The 21,721-nt window shown below is 37.7% G+C and overlaps 1 long non-coding RNA gene across 1 annotated transcript in view; it reads left to right on the top strand.

Annotated features, from left to right (window-relative positions):
- Positions 1 to 2,055: 2,055 nt before the first annotated feature.
- The window catches only part of LOC117079355, a 29,054-nt gene continuing 9,388 nt past the window's right edge, over positions 2,056 to 21,721 (top strand). Inside the window, exon 1 of the long non-coding RNA XR_004435384.1 lies at positions 2,056 to 2,280. This is a non-coding gene — a long non-coding RNA (uncharacterized LOC117079355). The remainder of the gene's footprint in view (positions 2,281 to 21,721) is intronic.

The raw sequence follows: 21,721 nt of genomic DNA, 5'->3' as shown, positions 1-21,721 counted from the left end.
ATTTTGAACACTGAAAACATTTCCAGGCAAAATGCAGTACATTGTTTCATAAATTGACATTTATCTTCCTTTAAACTTTATTACTAATGTATAACTAAGATTATGAATATTTTCCATATGTGTCTCCACATATAACCTTAAGAGATTAAAAAAGTGAAGAATTAGTCACATGGGTATGTTGCTTAAGACCTATATTTGGACATGGTCTGTCTGTAAATGATAAGAAAACATTATTTTTTGTATGTGTGGAGTAAACAATGGAGTAATGTAAATCCATGAATACTATTGGCTCTGTTACAGATTTTAAAAAGTGTACAGGTCAGGCACAGTGCCTGTAATCCCAGCAGTTTGGGAGGCCAAGTTGTGCGGATCACTTGAGGTCAGGAGTTCAATACCAGCCTGGCCAACATGGCGAAACTCCATCTCTACTAAAAATACAAAAATTAGCCAGGCATAGTGGTGCATGCCTGTAATCCCAGCTACTTGGGAGGCAGGAGAATTGCTTGAACCCGGGAGGTGGAGGTTGCAGTGAGCCAAGGTTGTGCCACTGCACGCACTCTGCCCTGGGCAAGAGCGCTAGACTCTGTCTCAAAAAAAAAAAAAAAAAAAAAGTGTACAAAACTGAGTCTGGGCAGAAACTGTTTTTTTCATCCCTTTTGCCATTTCATCTAATCAATCAAAATTTAAACGCACCTAGGCAGTTTCACTGAACAACACAGAATTTGTTGACTACCCACTCTGCCTCAGAGCACACACCAAGCTGTGTAGTATCTGTACACAATCCTTTATCAAAACCTTTGGGAGCAGATGTGCTCCGGAATGTAATTTTTTTCAAATTTTAGGAAAGTAAAACAGTGCATGCATTTTCTATTACAAAATACCCCCTGGGGGGACCCTGAGAAGTATGCTATAATCAAACACATTAATGTGTCAGCAGTGAAAATCATGACTATTCACTTAGGAATAATAAAGTTTATAAATGGTCTCAAGTCAAAATAAACCAGTTTTTGCAGTCAGAGAAGTTATAGAGACAATTTTTGTTTTCTTCAAGTTTTTAGATTTCAGAATTGCAGATAAATGCTTGTGGAACTGTGGTGTTTAATGAAAAATAAAACAGTCTCTGCTCTTAAGGAACTCACAAAGTCTTGATGCTTAACTGATTCATACTGGTAGAGCCATACTGGTGTTAAAATATTAAAATATTGTTTTCCAGTGAGAAACTGGTCATTACACCAAGCCATCCAAAAATTCCATCTCCACTCCTCCCTTCCCCCAGCCTCTTTATTCCCTGGAGCCCTGGCACCTTCCCATGAGCCAAAGGACGGATGCTTGGCTCCACAGCCAGCCTCTGGGGTGACTGGTGGGTGCTTGTGCTATACCACGTGTTCAAAATTTAAATGTACCTTCTAAAAGCACAGGATAGTGAATTTCCTCCAAAAGCCAGAGGATTTTGACAGGATGAGGAGAGGTTGGGGGAACTAAGGAGTCTTACTTCTTCATTTTTGAATTCAGAGTTAAAATCAGATCAGAGGTTTCAGTAAGCAGAAAGCCAATGAAATTATCTGTCATCCATAAATAACCCTAAGTCTCTACTGCTGGTAGAGGGACAATCAGTCCCCGGGAGCGCTAGCAGGGCAGAGCAGACCTGGGGAGGGGCCTCTGTTGTCATTTCTCATCAATGGCTTTTATGATTGTATTCAATATGCTTACCTGGGATGTAAACAAATTCCTCATGTTTTCCTTGATACACTTGTTTTTTCAATAGATGTTAATTTTCAACATGTCATTATGAAGAGACCATGACTACAGGGGAGATATATTGTGGAGAACTTCTCTACAATTCTGAAACAATCGCGCTGAACAAATTCCAACGTCACTGAAACTTAGATTTTATTTTTCAACTGAAAAATGAGCACAGTCATCCCCATTTGGGCGCCGCAGCGGGCAGGAAGATGGACGCGGGTGAGGCTGTGCTACTGCGTGCGCATGCGCAGGGTCGCGCTTAGGCGAGGCTGGGTCCTGGGAGCAGGTAAGGTCAGATAAACGAATCCCAGGGGTTGAGACTAGGAATGGTGGCGTTCTGCTTCCGGGTCCACTTTATAGAAGCTATGGCCTTTTTGCGATCTTCCAGTAACAATAGAAGGTGGATACCAGGCCAGAACACCTGAGAGATTTCATTATTCAGAGGCAACTCTTGAAGCCCTTCTGAGACCACAGGAACAATCCCAGCCTAGTCCAGGGATGATGAGAGACCCATGAAGCCTGAAGCAGCCGCCCCAGGTGAGGCCCCCTTGAGCAACCAACGCTGAGCTGCTCTGGAAGCCAGCGAGATAGAGGCACAAGGACGAGCATATCCCAGGCCAGTCAAAGAACCACCCAGCGAAGTTTAAATACATTTTAGGTGTTTTAAAACGCTAAGTTTTGAGGTGATTTATTAGGCAGGAAAAGCTGATACACGGGCAAAAGGTGAAAAAGTTGTTATGAAAGGCTTCAAAGGAGAGCAGCTTATCACCTGGTGGTTCTTTTAATACATAAGGAAAACAACGGGCTGTGATATTGAAATACAGCCTCAGCTTAAAACAAACACACTTTTCCACCATCAATACTTAACCAAGAAGCCCAGCACACTTACTGAATTCTGAGCATAGCCACCCTGGCAGGGAGCCCACTGAGGAATCCACACCTGATACTGCCACTGTGCAGTCATACTGGGCAGCACTCACTGTGAGCATTGCTGCCAGCAGAGATTTTTGTCTCCAGGATTAGCAGATCAGGTACATGCCTGACAATGGAGAATTCTTCTTACTCCTGTCCCACAGCCATGACAATAAGGATAAAAATGCAGTAGCTTGTCTTGCACTTACTGTATTCATAATGTTCTCGGCAACCGTGTTTATATTCTATAAGCCTGACATGGTACAATTTTATTCTCTTATATCGGTGGTGGTTTGCTAGTTGTCATTTACTATTTTCTCTTTGTGTGAAGGTACTACTACTAAAAAATATATATTTCATGATTAAGAAAACTAAAACTTTAAATATCTGGTTCAAAATGACTCAAGATTATTGTTTTGTTTTCTTTTTTCACTGAATTTGATCAGCTCTGATGATTGTACCTATAAATGGGATACACTGATGTGTCTCCACCCTGACTAGTGGGCCAGATGTCAGTTCAGTGACCTGAGCATATACTAATTAGTATTTTCTTTTTTAAAAAATGTAAAATCTTATTTTATTTTATATTAACTAATGTTTTAAATTGACAAAAGCTGTATATATTTATGGCATACAAGATGATATGGTGAAATATGTGTATATTGTGAAATGGCTAAATCAAGACAATTTACATGTACTAATTAGGGTTTTCATTGAAAAATGCTCCCACTCTTTTGTTTTGTTTTTCTTATTTTTGAGACAGAGTCTTGCTGTGTCACCCAGGCTTGAGGGCAGTGGTGCGATCTCAGATCACTGCAACCTCAGTCTATGTTCAAGCCATTCTCGTGCCTCAGCATCCCCAGCAGCCAGAATCACAGGCATGTGCCACCATGCCCAGCTAATGTTTTTGTAGTTTTAGTAGAGACAGGGTTTCACCATGTTGACCAGGCTGGTCTCAAACAGCTGGCCTTAAGTGATCTGCCCACCTGGGCCTCCCAAAGTGATGGGATTACAGGTGTGAGACACCACGCCCTGCCAGAAAAATTCTCCCTATTCTAATTTAGCGTGAGATGCAGTGCAGAATAATAGTCAAAAATATGGTTTCTGAAAAACAAACAGAACGTGGATTCTGGAACACGACTGTCTTGTGGGGTTTTTTTTTGTAAAAAGCTTTATTGAGATAAAATTCACATATAATTCACCCATATAAAGTGTACAGATTCAATAGATTTTGGTATATCTACAAAGTTGTATAACTATCAGCACAATCAAATTCACATTTTTAACAGGTTTACTGAGAGACTATTGACAATATTTTATGTATTTAAAGTGTACAGTTTGATGTTTTGATATACATATACATTGTAAATTCCAGCTAATTAATGTATTTATTGCCTTTACAGATTTACCACTTATGTATGTATGGTGAGAAGACTTAATTTATCTTTTTAAGAAATTTCAAGTTGGCAATCCACTGGTTGTAATAATTATTACCACAGTGTATATTAGATCTCCAGAAATTATTCATCTTGCATAACTAAAGATTTGTATCCTTCGACCAACACTACTGCATATCTTCCTCCCTCCAGCCCCCTGCAAACTAACATTCTACTCTTTCGGCTTCTGTAAGCTCTATTATTTTAGATTTCACATGTATGTGAGATCATGCAGTATTTCACTTTCTCTGTGTTACTTATTTTGCTTAGTGTAATGGCTTCCAGCTGCACCTATGGCATAATTTTCTTCCTTTTGAAGGCTAAATAATATGCCACATATCTTGGCTATTTTGAATAATGCTACAATCAACATGGGAAAGATTCTGTTTTCAACTTATTTGGATGTATACCCAGTAGTAGGATTACTGGGTCATGTGATAGTTTTTGATTTTTTTTAAGGAACATGTATACTTTTTGCCATAATGGCTATACCAATTTACATTTCTACCAACGGTATACAAGGTTGCCTTTTCTCCACATCCTCTCTAATGCTTGATATCTTTTGTCTTTTGGGTAACAGTCATTCTGACGTGTGAGGTGATGTCTCAGTTTTTGTTTGGTTTGTATTTCCCTAATGTTTAGAGACTTTGAGTAACTTTTCATGGGCTTTTTGACCATCTGAATATATTGTTTTGAAAAGTGTTTATTTAAGTCTTTTTGACTATTTTTTAATTGAGTTTTTCTTTTGGTACTGAATTACATAAGTCCTTTATATATTTTGGATATTAACTTCTTATCAGATATATGGGTTGGAAATATTTTTCCCATTATTAATATTGCCTTGTGGTTTTGTTGATTGTTCCCCTTGCAATGCAGGAGATTTTTAGTCTGACATAATCTCATTTGCCTATTTTTGCTTTTGTTGTCTGTGCTTTTCATACCTGTGCTTGGTAATATCCAGAAAATTATTGCCAAGATCAATGCCAAGATGGTTTTTCTTCATGTTTTCTTCTACAAGTTTTAGCTTCCAGTATAAGACAAAAAATATTTTAAGCATTTTGAGTTGATTTTTGTGAAATATGGAGTGAATTAAGGGTCTAATTTCATTCTTCTGCATGCATATATTCAGTTGTCTCAACACCATTTATTAAAGAGATTGTCCTTTCTCCATTGTGTGTTCTTGACACCTGTGTCAAAGATCAGTTAACTGTAAAGGTGTGGTTTTATTTTTTAGTCCTCTCTTCTGTCCATTGGTCTATATGTCTTTCTTGTGCCAGTAACATGATATTTTGATTACTATAGCTATGTAGCACATTTTGAGATCAGATAGTGTGATGACTCCAGCTTTTTTCAGGGATATGGTTTGTAGTTTTCTTGCATTTCCTTTTCCTGGTTTTGGAACCAAGCCACACAAAATGAATTTGACAGTGTTTGTTCCTCTATCTTTTGGAAGGGTATAAAAGGGGTTGATAGTAATTCTTTGGATGTTTGGTAGACTTTCCCCGTGAAGCCACTTGATACTGTGCTATTCTTTGTTGAAGAGTTTTGAGAGCAGATTTAATGTTTTTGTTAATGGTTTGTGCAGGCTTTCTATTTCTTCTTGAATTAGTCTTGGTAAATTGTATGTTTCTAGGAATTTATCCAAGTCTTCCAGATTATCAAATTTGTTAGCATATAATTGTTCATCATAATGCCTTGTGATCTTTTTTATTTCTGTGTTATGCATTGCAATGTTTACTCCTTAATTTCTGATTTTGTTTGAGTATTCTCCCTTTTTATCTTAAATAAGGGTTGGTCAATTTCATTTATCTTTTAAAAAATCAATTTTTGGTTGTTGTTTTTTTTTTCTGTTTTTCTACTCCTACCTTGTGTGCTTTTACTCTAGTCAGTATTATTTCCTTTCTTTCTTCTTCTTTTTTTTTTTTTTTGCTGACTTTCCGTTTATTTTAGTTCTTTCAGTTGTAAAGTAGCATTGATTTATACAGATCTTTCTTTTAAAAAAATATTGGTGTTCAGTGCTATAAACTCTTTATAATGTTTTCACAGGCATTTCATAAATTCTGATGATTTTATATGCAGTTTTGTTTGTATCAAGATCTTTTTAAAGTATTCTGTTGATGTTCTCTTTTACTCAATAATTGTTCAAGAGAGTGTCATTTGGTTTCCATATATTTGCTAATTTTCTTGTTTGCTTTCTAATTTTGATCTATTGTTTTATTACATTGTGGTCTGAGAAGACACTTGGTATTATTTTAATATTCTTATATTTGCTAAGACTTATTTTGTCACCTGACATGTGATCTGTTCTGGAGAAGGTTTCATGTGAACTTAAGAAGAAGGTGCATTCTGCTGTTGGGTGGAAAGTCTGCATTTTTCTGTTAAGTATATTTGGTCTATTGTTGCTCATGGCTGCTGTTTCTTACTGATTTTCTGTCTGAATGTTCTATTCATTATTGAAAACAAGGAACAAGTGTGGTGGCTCATGTCTGTAATATCAGCACTTTGGGAATAAATTTTGGACTTAAATTTGACATGGAGCAGTTCAACATCATAGAAATCTACAGAATACTCCTTGCAACAACCACGGAATGTACTTTCTTCTCATCTGCACATGAAACTCCGTAAGACTGACTAAGATTGACCAAGATTGACCACATGCTCAGGTCTCAAGTCTCAACACATTCAAATATGAATTATACCAGGCATCTTCGTGAGCCACAGTGGAATAAAAATAGAAATCAATACAAAGAGGAACTCTTAAAGCCACACAAGTTAATGGAAACTAAACAACTTACAACTTACTTTGGGGTAAGCAACAAAATTAAGGCAGAAATCAAACAGTCTTTGAAGCAAATGAAAACAGAGAAAGAACAGACAGAAACCTCTGGGATACAGCAATAGCACTGTTAAAAGGGAAGTTTATAGCACTAAATACCTACATCAAGAAAACAGAAAGTTTGCAAATAAACTACCTAACCTCACACATGAAGGAACTAGAAAAACAAAAGAAACCCCAAAATTAACAAGCGAAAGAACTAAGTGAAATTTAGACCCCCCAAAAACCATGCAAAAGATGAATGAAATGAAAAGTTCTTTCATTTCATCAACAACACTGACAGACCACTAGCTAAGTTAACAGAAGAAAAATAAGAAGATTCAAATAAGCACAATCAGAAATGACAAGAGTTTATTTCTGATCCCATAGAAATGCAAAAGATCCTCAGGGACTATTATGAACATCTCTGTACACACAAACTAGAAAACCTAAAGGAAATGCATAAATTCCTGGAAAGCACTACCTTCAAAGATTGAACCAGGAAGAAACAGAAATATTGAACAGACTAATAATGAATAATGAAATTGAATCTGTAAGGAAAAAAAAAAAACCCTACCAATCCAAAAGTCCCTGGATTAGATGGATTCATAGTCAAATTCTGCCAGACATATAAAAACGCGCTGATACCAATCATAATAAATTTATTCCAAAAAATTGAGGAAGAGGGAGTCTTCCTTAACTCATTCCAGGAAACTGATATTATTCTGATACCAAAATCTGACAAAAACACAACAAAAAAGTAAGCTACAGGCCAATATCCCTGATGAACATAGATGAAAAATCCTCCATAAAATACTAGCAAACCAAATCCGGCAGCACATCGCAAAGCTAATTCACCATTATCAAGTAGGTTTTATTGCCAGCATAAAAGGGGATACAACATATACAAATCAATAAATGAGATTTACAACATAAACAGAATAAAATAAAAAATAAAACCATATGATGATCTCAAAAGACACAGAAAAAGATTTTGATAAAATCCAGCATCCCTTCATGATAAAATCTCTCAATAAACTTGGTACTGAAGGAACATACCTCAAAATAATGAGGGGTATTGATAACAAACCAAGAGCCAACATTATACTGAACAGGAAGAAGTTGGAAGCACTCTTTCTAAAACCTGGAACAAGACAAGGACGTCCACTCTCACCACTTCTATTCAACATAGTACTTGAAGTTCTTGCCAGAGCAATCAGGCAAGAGAAAGAAATGCAAAACATCCACATAGAAAAAGTGGAAGTGAAATTGTCTCTCTTCACTGATGATACAATTATATACCTAGAAAACCATAAAGATCCTGTGAAAAGACTTCTAGATCTGTTAAACTACTTCAGCCAAGTCTTAGGATATGAATTCAACATACACAAATCAGTAGCATTTCTATACTCCAATAACGTTCAAGCTGATAACCAAATCAAGAATGCAATCCATTTATAATAGCCACACAGAAAAATAAAATCCTTAGGAATACATCTAACTAAGGAGGTGAGAGAACTCTATGAGGAAAACTACAAAACACTGATAAAATAAATCATAGATGACATAAATAAATGGAAAAGCATTCCATGCTTATGGATTGGAATAATCAATATCATTAAAATGGCCAGACTGTCCAAAACAAGCTGCAGATTTAATGCTATTCCTACCAAATTATCAATGTCATTTTTCACAGAATTAGAAAAACTATTCTAAAATTAATATGGAACTAAAAAAGAGTCATAATGGCCAAAACAATTCTAAGCAAAAAGAATAAAGTTTTGAGGCATCACATCTCACCAAGCTCAAACTAAACTACATGGTCACAGTAACCTAAATAGCAAGTAGTGGTACAAAAATAAATATGTAGACCAATGGAACAGAATGGAGACCTCTGAAATAAAGCAGCATACCTACAACCAACTGATCTTTGGCAAAGTCAACAAAAATAATGGGGAAGTGATACCCTATTCAATAAATGGTACTGGGAAAACTGGCTATCCATATGCAGAAGAATGAAACTGTACACCTACCTCTCACGGTATACAAAAATTAACTGAAGATGGTTTAAAGACTTAAATGTAAGTTCTCAAACTATAAAAATCCTAGAAGAAAGCCTAGGAAATACTCTTCCAGACATTAATCTAGGAAAAGAATTTATGAAGAAGGCTCCAAAAGCAAATGTAACAAATTAAAATAGATAAATGGGACTTCATTAAACTGAAGAGTTTCTGCAAGCAAAATAAACTATCAACAAAGTAAACAGACATCCTACAGAATGGGAGAAAGTATTTGCAAAGTATGCATTTGGCAAAAGATTAATACCCAGAATCTGTAAGGTACTTAAATCAACAAGAAAATAAATAACACCCCTAAAAAGTGGACAATAGACATGAAGAGACACTTATCAAAAAAAGACATAAAAGTGACCAACACATATATGAAAAGATACTCTACATCACTAATCACCACAGAGATGCAAATCAAAACCACAATGAGATACCATCTCATACCAGTCAGTATGGCTATTACTAAAAAATCAAAAAATAACTGATTTTGGCAAGATTGTGAATAAAAGGGAATGCTTATACACTGTTGATAGGAATGCAAATTTGTTCAGCCACCATGGAAAGTAATGTGGAGATTTCTCAAAGAACTAAAAATAGAATTACCATCAATCCAGCAATCCCATTATTTGGTATCTACCCAAAGGAAAATAAATAGTTCTACTAAAAAGACACTTGCACTTGTGTGTTTATCACACAACTACTCACAACAGCAAAGACATGGAATCAACCCAGATGCTCACCAACGGTAGACTGGATAAAGACAATGTGATACATATACATTATGGGGCATGATGCAGCCATAAACAAAAGAGTGAATCCATGTCCTTTGCAACAACATGGGTATGGCCAGAGGCCATTATCCTAAGCAAATTAACACAGAAACAAGAAGCCAATTACTTCATTTTCTCACTTATAAGTGAAAGCTAAACATTGAGTACACACAGACACAAAGATTAGGACAGTAAGAACTAGGGATTCTTTAAGGGGAGAGGGAGGGAGGAGAGCAAGAGTTTAATATGGCCGGGCGCGGTGGCTCAAGCCTGTAATCCCAGCACTTTGGGAGGCCGAGACGGGCGGATCACGAGGTCAGGAGATCGAGACCCTCCTGGCTAATACAGTGAAACCCCGTCTCTACTAAAAATACAAAAACTAGCCGGGCGAGGTGGCGGGCGCCTGTAGTCCCAGCTACTCGGGAGGCTGAGGCAGGAGAATGGCGTAAACCCGGGAGGCGGAGCTTGCAGTGAGCTGAGATCCGGCCACTGCACTCCAGTCCGGGCGACAGAGCGAGACTCCGCCTCAAAAAAAAAAAAAAAAAAAAAAAAAAACTGCATATCAGGTAATATGTTAGCCACTAGGGTGACAGGATGATTAGAAGCCCAAACTTTAGCATCATACAATATACTCATGTAACAAACCTGCACTTATACCCCCTGAATCGACAATGTAAAAATATAAAATAAAATAATATCCAGTCAGGTACACTATGCCTTTTGATGGAGGAGTTTAGTTCATTTACATATAAAGTGATTATTGATGTCTTACTACTGCCATTTTATTGTTTTCTTTCTCTTTTGCAACTCTTTTGTTTCTCTTTTTGTCTTTTACTGTCTTCTTTTATTATATGATTTTTTTTGTAATGGTTTGGTTTGATTACTTTCACTTCATCTTTTGTGTATCCACTATAGGTTTTTCTTTGTGGGATTAAGACTTACATAAACTTTCTTATAGTTACAGCCCTCTAGTTTAGTTGATAACAACTTAAATTGTATTAAAAAAAACTCCGCACTCTTACCTGCCCCACTCACACTACATGTTCAAGTCAGAGATTACTCTGATTTCATTCATTGTGAATTATTTATCAAATTTATATTCTAAATTCATTATCAAATCTTAGTAGTTATTTTTTAATAATTTAACCAAACCTTTATCTTAGTTATTACAAGTATTTTAGACACCACCGTTAGTGTTTATTATTCTGTATTTGACTGTATATTTACCTTGCCTGTGAGATTTCTACCTTCATATGCTTTTACATTGCTTGAAGACCTTCCTTAAGCATTTTTTGTAAGATAGGTCAAGTAGTGACAAAGTCCTTCTGTCTTGGAAAGAATTTGTCTCCCCTTCATTTTTAAAGAGCAGTTATTTATCTTTTTTTGTTGTTGCATTTGCTTTTGGGTACTTGGTCATGAAGTCTTTGCCTACGCCAATGTCTAGAGGGGTTTTTCTGATGTTATCTTCCAGAATCTTTATGGTTTTAGTCCTTGGATTTAAGTCTTTGATTCATCTTGAGTTGATTTTATTATAAGTTGAGAGATGAGGATCCAGTTTCATTCTTCCACCTGTGGCTTGCCAGTTATCCCAGCACCATTTGTCAAATAGGGTATCCTTTCGCCACTTTATCTTTTTGTTTTGTCGAAGATCAGTTGGCTGTAAGTATTTGGACTTATTTGTGGGTTCTCTATTCTGTTCCATTGGTCTATGTGCCTGTTTTTATACTAGTACCATGCTGTTTTGGTGACTATGGCCTTAGAGTATAGTTTCAAGTTGGGTAATATGATGTCCCAGATTTGTTCTTTTTGCTTAGTCTTGCTTTGGCTATGCAAGCTCTTTTTTGGTTCCATATGAATTAGAGGACTGCTTTCTAGTGTGAGAATGATGATGGCATTTTGATGGGAAATGTATTGAATTTGTAGATTGCTTTTGGCAGTATAGTCATATACACAATATCGATTCTACCCATTCATGAGCATGGGATGTGTTTCCATTTGTTTGTGTCATCTGTGATTTCTTTCAATAGTGTTTTGTAGTTTTTCTTGTAGATGTCTTTGACATCCTTGGCTAGGTATATTCCTAAGTATTTTATTTTATTTTATTTTGTTTTATTTTATTTTATTTGCAGCTATCATGAAAGGAGTTGAGTTCTTGATTTGATTCTCAGCTTGGTCGCTGCTGGTGTATAGCAGAGCTACGGATTTGTGTACCTAAATTTTGTATCCTGAAACTTTGCTGAATTCATTTACCAGCTTTAGGAGCTTTTTGGATGAGTATTCTATATATACAATCATATCATCACCAGTGACAGTTTGACTTTTTCTTTAGTGATTCAGATGCCCTTGATTTCTTTCTCTTTTCTGATTGTTCTGGCTAGGACTTCCAGTACTATGTTGAATAGAAGTGGTGAAAGTGGGCATCCTTTCCTTGTTCTGTTTCTCGGAATGCTTTCAACTTCTCATTCAGTATCATGTTGGCTGTAGCGTTGTCATAGATGGCTTTGATTACTTTAAGGTATGTCCCTTCTATGCTGATTTTGCTGAGGGTTTTAATCATAAAGCGATGATGGATTTTGTCAAATGCCTTTTCTGCATCTATGGAGATGATCATGTGATTTTTGTTTTTAATTCTGTTTATGTGGTGTATCACATTTATTGACTTATGTTAAACTATTCCTGCATCCCTGGTATGAAACTGACTTGATCATGGTGGATTATCTTTTCAATATGCTATTGGATTCCATTTGCTAGTATTGTTGTGGATTTTTGTATCTGTGTTCATCTGGGATATTGGTCTATAATTTTTTTGTTGTGTCCTTCCCTGGTTTTGGTATTAGGGTGATACAGGCTTCATAGAATGATTTAAGGAGGATTCCCTCTTTCTCTGTCTTTTGGAATAGTGTCAGTAAGATTGTCAATGGATAGAATTCAGCTGTGAATCTGTCTGGTCCTAGACTTTTCATTGTCAGCAAATTTTTAAATTACCGTTTCAGTATTGCTGCTTGTTTTTGGTCAGTTCAAGGATTCTATATTTTCCTGGTTTAATTTAAGAAGGTTGTATATTTCCGGGAATTTATCCATCTCCTCTAGGTTTTCTAGTTTGTGCCCATGAAAGTGTTCATAGTAGCCTTGAATAATCGTTTGTATTTCTGTGGTATCAGTTGTAACATCTCACATTTTATTTGTAATTGAGCTTATTTAGATCTTCTCTCTTCTTTTCTTGGTTAATCTTGCTAATGGTCTATCAATTTTATTTATCTTTTCAGAGAACCAGATTTTTGTTTGATTTATTTTTTGTACATTTTTGTTGTTGTTTCAATTTCATTTAGTTCTGCTCTGATCTATGTTATTTGTTTTCTTCTGCTGGCTTTCAGTTTGATTATTCTTGCTTCTTGGGTTCCACGAGATGTGACTTAAGTTGTCTATTTGTGCTCTTTCAGACTTTTTGATGTAGACACTTAAGGTTATGAGCTTTCCTCTTAGCATTGCTTTGCTGTATCCCAGAAGTTTTGATAGGTTGTGTCACTATTATCGTTCAGTTTGAATAATTTTTGAATTTCCATTTTAATTTCCATTTGATTTCCATTTTGATTTCATTGTTGACCCAATGATCATTCAGGAGCAGGTTATTTAATTTCCATGTATTTGCATGGCTTTGAGGGGTCCTTTAGGAGTTGATTTACAATTTTATTTCACTGTGATCTGAGAGAGTACTTGATATAATTTCAATTTTAAAAAATTTACTAAGACTTTTTTTGTGTCCTACCATATGGTCTATTTTGGAGAATGTTCCATATGCTGATGAACAGAATGTACATTCTGTAGTTGCTGAGCAGGGTGTTCTGTAAATATCTGTTAAGCCCATTAGTTGTATAGTTTAAGTGCATTGTTTCTTTGTTGACTTTCTGTCTTGATAATCTGTCTAGTGCTGTCAGTGGGGTATTAAATTCCATCACTATTATTGTGTTGTCTATCTCATTTCTCAGGTCTAGTAGTAATTGTTTTATAAATTTGGGAGTTCCAGTGTTAGGTGCATGTATATTTAGAATTGTGACATTTTCTTCTTGCACTAGTCCTTTTATCATTATATAATGGCTCTCTTTTTTAAGTGCTGTTGCTTTAAAGATTTGTTTTGTCTGATAAAAGAATAGCTACTCCTGCTTGCTTTTTTGTGTCTTTTGCATGGAATATCTTCTTCCACCCCTTTACATTCAGTTTATGTGAGTCCTTATGTGTTAGGCAAGTCTCCTTGAGACAGCAGAAACTTGGTTGATGAATTCTTATTCATTCTTTCATTCTGTATCTTTTAACGTTAGTATTGAGATGGGAGATACTATTATATTCATCATGCTATTTGTTGCCTGAATACCTTGTTGTTGTTGTTTTTATTGTGTTATTGTTATATAGGTCCTGTGAGATTTCTATTTTAAGGACATTCTATTTTGGTGTATTTTGAGGATTTGTTTTAGGATTTAAAGCTGCTTTTAGCAGTTCTTGTAGTGTTGACTTGGTAGTGGGGAGTTGTCTCAGCATTTGTTTGGGAAAGACTGTATCTTTCCTTCATTTTTGAAGCTTAGTTTTGCTGATACAAAATTCTTGGCTGATAATGGTTTTGTTTAAGGAGGCTAAAAATAACCTCTTTAACTCACAGGGTTCTGCTGAGAAATCTGCTGTTAATCTAGTTTGTAGGGTTTTTGCTGAGAAATCTGCTGTTAATCTGATAGGTTTTCCTTTATAGGTTACCTGATGCTTTTGTCTCAAAAAAAGTTCTTAAGCTTTTTTCCTTCATCTTGACTTTAGATAACCCAGTGACTATGTGTGTGGACAATAATCTTTTTTCAATGAATTTGCCATATGTTCTTTGAGCTTCTCATATTTGGATGTCTAGATCTTTAGTAAGACAGGGGATGTTTTCTTTATTTCCTCAGATATGTTTTTCAAACTTTTAGATTTTTCTTCTTTCTAAGGAATACCAATTATTCTTAGGTTTGGATGTTTAACATAGTCTCAAACTTCTTGAAGGTTTTGTTCATTTTTAAGAATTTTTTCTTCTTTGCCTGTGACAGATGGGGTTAATTTGAAGGCCTTGCCTTCGAGCTCTGAAGTTCTTTCTTCTGCTTGTTTGATTTTATTGCTAAGACTTTCCAGTGAATGTTGCATTTATGTAAGTGTGTCCTTGATTTTCAGAAGTTGTGATTGTTTTTTATTTATGCCATCTATTTCCCTGAAGAATTTTCCTTTCATATCCTCTATGATTTTTTTTTCTTTAAGTTGGAATTCACCTTTCTCTGCTGTCTCCTTCATTAGCTTAATAATCGACTTTTGAATTCTTTTTCTGGCAATTCAGAAATTTCATTTTGGTTTGGATCCATTGCTGGTGAGCTAGTATGATCTTTTGAGCCTGTTAAAGAACCTTATTCTGTCATATTGCCAGAATTGTTTTTCGGGTTTCTTTCTTTTGGTTAGAGTACGTCAGAGTGAAGATCTGGGATTCAAGGGGTGCTGTTTATTCTGTCCCACAGAGTGCTCCCTTATGGCGTTTGCCCTCTTCCCCTAGGAATGAGGTTTCCTGAATGAGGGCTGAACTGTAGTGATTAGGTTGCTCTTCTGGCTCTAACCACCTAGTAGAGCTACTGGGCTCCGGGCTGGTACCAGGGAGTGTCTGCAAAGAGTCCTGTGATGTGACCCATCTTCAAGTCTTGTAGCTGTAGATATCAGCACCTGCTCCAGTGGAGGTAGCAGGGAAGTGAAGTGTACTCTGTGAGGGTCCTTGGTTGTATTTTTATTTATTGCTCTGATTTTGTGTTCGTTGGCCTCCAGGCAAGATGTGGTGCTTTCAAGAGTGCATCAGCTGCAGCCCCTATAGCGAGGATGTAAACTTGCCCTAGGGGCACCTGGTTAAGCATTCAGGTTTCTCAGGCAGTGGGCAGGGCCACGGAACTCCCAAAAGATTATAACTTTTATCTTCGCTACCAGGGCTGGTAGAGAAAGATCAGTGGGTGGGGGCAGAGATAGGTGTGTCTGAGCTCAGCCTTTCCTTGGGCAGGGCTTGCTATGGCTGCTGTGGGGATAGGGGTGTGGTCCCCAGTCCAGTGGAGTTGTTTCCAGAAGGATTTTGGCTGCCTCTGCTGAGTCATTCAGGTCACCAGGGAAGTGAGAGAAAGCTGGCAGTCACAGGCCTCACCCCACACCCACACAGCCCACAGTCTTAAAGGCCAGTCTCACTCCCACCATGCCGTCCCCCACAACACCACACTGAGTCTATTTCCAGGTAGCCAATGAACAGGTCTGAGGACTTGCCCCAGACCACAAGCCTCCCTGCTGAGAAAGCAAGCAGAAAGCAATCATACCCTCAGGTTTTTGGCCTCTCAGGGAGCCTGCAGCAGTGATTCAGTTCCTTCAAAGGGTCTGTGGATTCTCTTGGCTTTCCTGGTATGTTTCTGTGGCAATCGTTGGAGCAAAAGTTCACAATGTGAGTTAACACATGCCGCTCTGCGCGTCCGAGTGGGAGCTGCAAGCTAGTCCTGCGTCCTATATGCCATCTTAATCCTATCCCCCTCTTTTTTAAAAAATAAATTTGTTGCTCCTTTCATTCTCACTTCTCCTCCTGGATCCTGGATGCCTGTAGTTTGTACATTGATTTTTCTTAATGGTGTTCCATAAATTTGGTAAATTTTCTGCACTGTTTTAAAATGTATTTTTTCTGATCTCCTCAGACTATGTAATTTCAAATTTGTTTTTGAGTCTGCTGGGAATTCTTTCTTCTGCTTGATTGAATCTGCTACTGTAGCTGTCTGTGGTGGTTAATATTAGGTGTCAAGTTGACTGGATTGAGGGATGCCTAGATGGATGATAAAGCATTGTTCCTGGGTGTGTCTATGAGGGTACTGCCAGAGGAGACTGACATTTGAATCAAAGGACTGGGAAAGACCCACCTCAATGTGGGTGAGCATCATCCATTTGATTGTTAGAGAAGCTGGAGCAAAGCAGGTAGAAGAAGGGGGACAGGTAGCTTGCTTGCTGAGTCGGCTTGCTCTCTCTCTTCCCATGCTGTGTTGGATGCTTGGCTTCCTCTCCTGCTGTCCTTGGACATCAAACTCCTGGTTCTTTGACCTTTGGACTCAGACTTGCACCAGTGCCTCCCAAAGGTTCATGGGCCTTTGGCCTCTGACTGAGGGCTGCACTGTTGGCCTCTCTGGTTTTGAGGCTTTTGGACTTGGACTGAGCCATGCTACTGGCTTCTCTTTCTCTTGCTTGCAGATAGCCTAATGTGGTACTTTGTTTTTGTAATTGTGTCAGAAAATTCTCTTTCCCCTGCTTGCAGATAGACTAAGTGGTACTCTGGTAGGAGTTATTAAAAAATTATTTTAGACAGAGAGGAAAGGGGTCATTGGGAAGTTTTTTTCTTTTAAAGCAGCTCCAGAAATGTTTCTTGTCTAGCAGGAAAGTCCTGGCTCTTAGAGCTGGGCCAGCAACCTTTGATATGCAAATGCAGGTCATTAGAAATTGGGTCCACCCAACATGGCGATTCCCACCATTGTCCTCTTGCCCTTGTCACCACATGTGCCTGGTAACATGCCACCCCCACGTATCTCCACGTGCGTAGAACATCATGGAGCCTTGTATTTGCATATTAAAAGGCTAGAGTAGGAGGGCCAGTTTTTTCCAAAGGCTATGTGAATGACATGCCTTGTCAAACCAATCCCCTGGGTCCTATGCAAATCAGACACCGATTCCTCCAACCTTCATATAAAACTGACTCAGGGTTTTTTATTAAAAAAAACACACTCGGGGTCTCCTCTTTTGGCTTTGGAGCCACCACCCCCCACCCTGGTCTGTCTCGGTACAGGGGAGCTTCTTCCTTCTTTCTTCTCCCTTCTTTCTTGCCTATTAAACCCTCCACTCCTTAAAGCCACTCTATGTGTGTCCATGTCGTTTTATCCAATTCGCACGAAGCAAGAGCCCTGGTGTTCCTCCACTCGTTGGAACTATATCAGTACTTTGTTTTGCAATTATATTGAGCCAGTTCTCCATAGTGACCTCATACATACACACACACACACACACACCACACACACAAACACACACACACACATCTCCTATTGGTTCTGTTCCTCTGGAGAACCCTAATACACTTCTGTTGTATTTTTTTTTTGTTGTTGTTATCATATTCTTCAGCTCCATAAATTCTATTTGGTTCTCTTTTTTTAACGTTTTCTAACTTTTGTTTATTGGTCTCATTTTGTTCTTATATTATTTTTCTGATTTTGTTAAATTGTGTATCTGTGTTCTCTTGTAGCTCACTGAGCTTCTTTAGCATACATATTTTGAAATGTTTTTCAGGCAAATTATGGATATTTATTTATTTTGGGTCAGTTGCTGGAAGTTTCTTTTGTTCCTTTGGTAGTGTCATATTTCCCTGAGTCTTTGTAACCCTTGTAGACTTGCTTAGGACTTTATGTACTGGCTTCAGTAAGAAACGACCTTCAGCAATACCTTCAGCATTGACAGAGGTAGGGTGGAGTTCCTTGGGTGTCGTTGAGGGGGCACATTCAAATGTAGAGTGACACTGGGCATACTATCATGGGACACCAAATGTGGCAGGGGGACACAGTCTCGTGGATCGGGCAACTGGGGTCAGTCTGTAACAGCAGTAACTCCATGACCCATGGGGTGAGAGCTACAAATGTCTGTGGTGGCTGAGAGAATTGTTTGGGTCCTTGGAGGTACTTTTTGGTTTAGCAGTGATCTTCTTTTTGTGGAGAGGAACTAAGGCAGGTGGCATCTCATGCTTATGTCAGTGGTATGTATATGCTTGGTGATAGGCTCTGGCATTGATGGGAGTTGGGACTAATCATGTGTGCATGAACACCTGCAAAGGCCAAGCTGTCAGCCTGCGTGCAAGCAGCTGCAGTGACCAGCTGTGTCTGTATACACAGTGGTGGAGGCTGTTGGCAGGCTTTGGGTTTGTCTGTCTGTGCATGCCCAGTTGTGGAGGTCAGGACTGGCAATGTGCATGAGTGTGGAAGAGGGGACTGTCAGTGCGGCCAGCATAGGCTGCGTGTAAGTGGTCAACCATGGGTGCATGAACAGTGGGGAGGAGGGAAACACTGGTCGCAAGGGTTGGAGTTGGTTTCAGACATATATGTGGTGGCTAAACTGGGTTCTGGAGCTAGAACACCTGTGGTGGCACAGGATGGAATGTTTCTGGCAGGATGGTTTAGGAGTTTGGGCAGCTGAGGTCTGTAAATGTGAAAAACTGCAGGGTCCTTGTAGCAAAAACAGCAAGGCATTCATGATGGCTGTTGAGGTCTTCATTAGTGAAGGCTGTGGGAGTCCTCTGAGGAACAGGACACTGTGGACTGCAGTGGCTCCCACTGTGTGGATGATACTGGCATCCTCTTCCTTCTTCTTTGCTCCTAGCCATCTCTAGACATCTTGGTTACGCTGATCTCTCCAGTGGTTGGGGTGAAAATAATGTTTGTCACATGGGCAGTGCTCCAAAAGCTGGTCATTCACTCTGCCTTTCATTTCCCCTATGAAGGGAAATTGTGGGCTGAGGAAAGTCCTGAGGGATGGAATGATGAAGGCAGAATGAAACTGTTCTTCCTTCCCTTCTGTGTGGTTAATAGTCTCTCCCTTTCTCTCTCTTTGTACTACTGTGTTCCTGTAGCTTTGTAACTGGACTCTTGCACTCTCCGAGAGCTATTTTGTTCATGAAAAATGTCTAATTGTTGCTTTTAGTTGAGGGATGAAGGCCTGGAACTCCTACTTTTTCATGTTGCTCATGTTAGGCCTCTCTTATTGTCTCAGTTTAAATCCCAGTTCGGACACTGACTAGCTTGGGTAAATTATTTAACCTCTTTTTCCTGAATTTCCTAATTGGCAAAATATGGATAATAATTTCACGTATCTCATGGACTTTTTATAACTATTAAATGAATTAATAAATGTATAGCACCTATTGTAGTCCTTAGCAGACATTAAGCTCTGTGCAAGTGTTGATCTTTATTGGCAGGAAGCCTTGCTTCTAGGGGTAGCCATTGCCATATTCTGATACTTCTCAGTTTTTGCTGAAGTGTTAACTGTGATAGGGGTCTCCCGCCTCAAGAGCTGTAATCTGTTCAATTTCTCCAGAGCCACATAAAGCAATCCAGCTTGTTATCAGGACCTTCCTGTTCATATTCTTGTTCTTGTTCTTGTTCTATGCTGGAACTGCTGCTACTGCTGTATTTCTGCTCTTTCTCCTTCTTCTTCTATTCTTCTCTTTGTTCTTCCTTCCTCCTCCTCCTCCTACTTCTTTTCCTACTCCTACTCCTCCCCCTTATCCTTCCTGTAGAATTCACTTGTAATGCACATATAAGTTAGCACAAAAAACTATATAACCTGTTATTTTGTTTCCCTCTTTCTACTATAGACTCTCATGTTTATATTCCCTCTCTTCATCCTAATGATACTAAAGTATAACATCTCACGTGAAATAATGCTTGACATTCTATTAAGTCATCACTTTTTCAGATTTTGACCTTTTTTCCTCTGGACATTTCTTTCTTATCCCTTCAGAAATCTAATATTGTGAACATTATATTCTATTATAATCTTCATTACCACTCTGAAGCCACACTGCAACAAATCAGTAAGTCATCCCTTCCCCAGGTTTCTCCACCATTCACAAGTTTAGCCATGTTTCTTTATCTGTGTCGCAGTTTGCTGACAAATAGTCTTCAATTTTTCCTACTGTTTTCTAATGCCTGTTCGTAATGCACTATTACAAAGAAATGTTGTTAAGGCCACAATATTTAAATGACAAGCAAGAACCATCTCAGTTCATGGAGTAAACATTCTCATACTATAAATTTTTATATAATAAAAAGAATTAAGTTTATAGGACAAAGCTTATACAGGTTCTGTCCTTATTTACATTTTAAATCAAAACCTTAGAAAACTAAACTGAATTCTAGGATAGCACACAGCTCAACAAAGTTATTACTCTTGCACACTTGAATTTGTATTAGGAACTTTGGCCTTTTTAACACTACTCCTTTAACCCCCCAAACTTTGAGAAAAGAGTAACCATGAAGCATATAAGGAAGAGTAATCCAAGTTTTCTGTTGTTTTGTTTTCATTTCTGATTTCTCCATGGCTTTTCAAATAACGATGATTGCCTTTGCAAAGAGAAATCAATACATTTATGCTAACATATGATTGATTTAGCAATCATAAGGCAATGTGATGATGGAAGTGGAGATTGAAATGATATACCCAGGGGCCAATGAATGCTGCAGCATCTATAAGATGGAAGAAACAAGAAACCAATCCTCTCCCAGAGCCTCTGTAAGAACTAAACTTGATGATATATTGACTTTGGTCCAGTGAAACTGTTTTTGATCTTCTGACTTCTGCAACTATAAGAAAATAAACGTGATTTTCAAGTCACTAAATTTATAGTAAACTTTTGCAGCAGGAATGGGAAATTAACATAGATTTTGGTATCATAAGTGGGGTGTTATTATAGTAATCATCTAAATAATCATAAAGACATTGTTGCTAGAGATATGGACTTTAAATATGCTGCTGGTGAGGGTGCAGAAGAAGTGAGACTTACGATAAATAAAGCTTATATCCTCTTAGAAAATGATAGAATATTAAATAGGATGCTGGTAGAAATATCATGGGTAGGGCAAATACTTTAAAATAATAAAATATTCTTAATTTCTCCCTTCTAGGCCTTGTATCATTTCTGGTATTCTTTCCATTTGTACACAAGCATACATATAATTACATTGACATAGAAATGCATAATCGGATATATTGATATTATTATTTTAAACAAATTTTTAAACGTTAGATCAATTAAGATTAAGAAAAGTAAATGTTTTTATTTTTCCTTCATTTATTCATTTTCCAGTGTCCTTTCTCTCTTTATGCGGATCACAGTTTCTGACCTATATAATTTTCTTTAACTCTGAAGATCTT

This window comes from Trachypithecus francoisi, unplaced genomic scaffold (genome assembly GCF_009764315.1).
Source record: "Trachypithecus francoisi isolate TF-2019V2 unplaced genomic scaffold, Tfra_2.0 Lachesis_group7, whole genome shotgun sequence".
In the NCBI taxonomy this organism is placed as follows: Eukaryota; Metazoa; Chordata; class Mammalia; order Primates; family Cercopithecidae; genus Trachypithecus; species Trachypithecus francoisi.
This window is presented reverse-complemented; position numbering and strand designations above follow the sequence as displayed.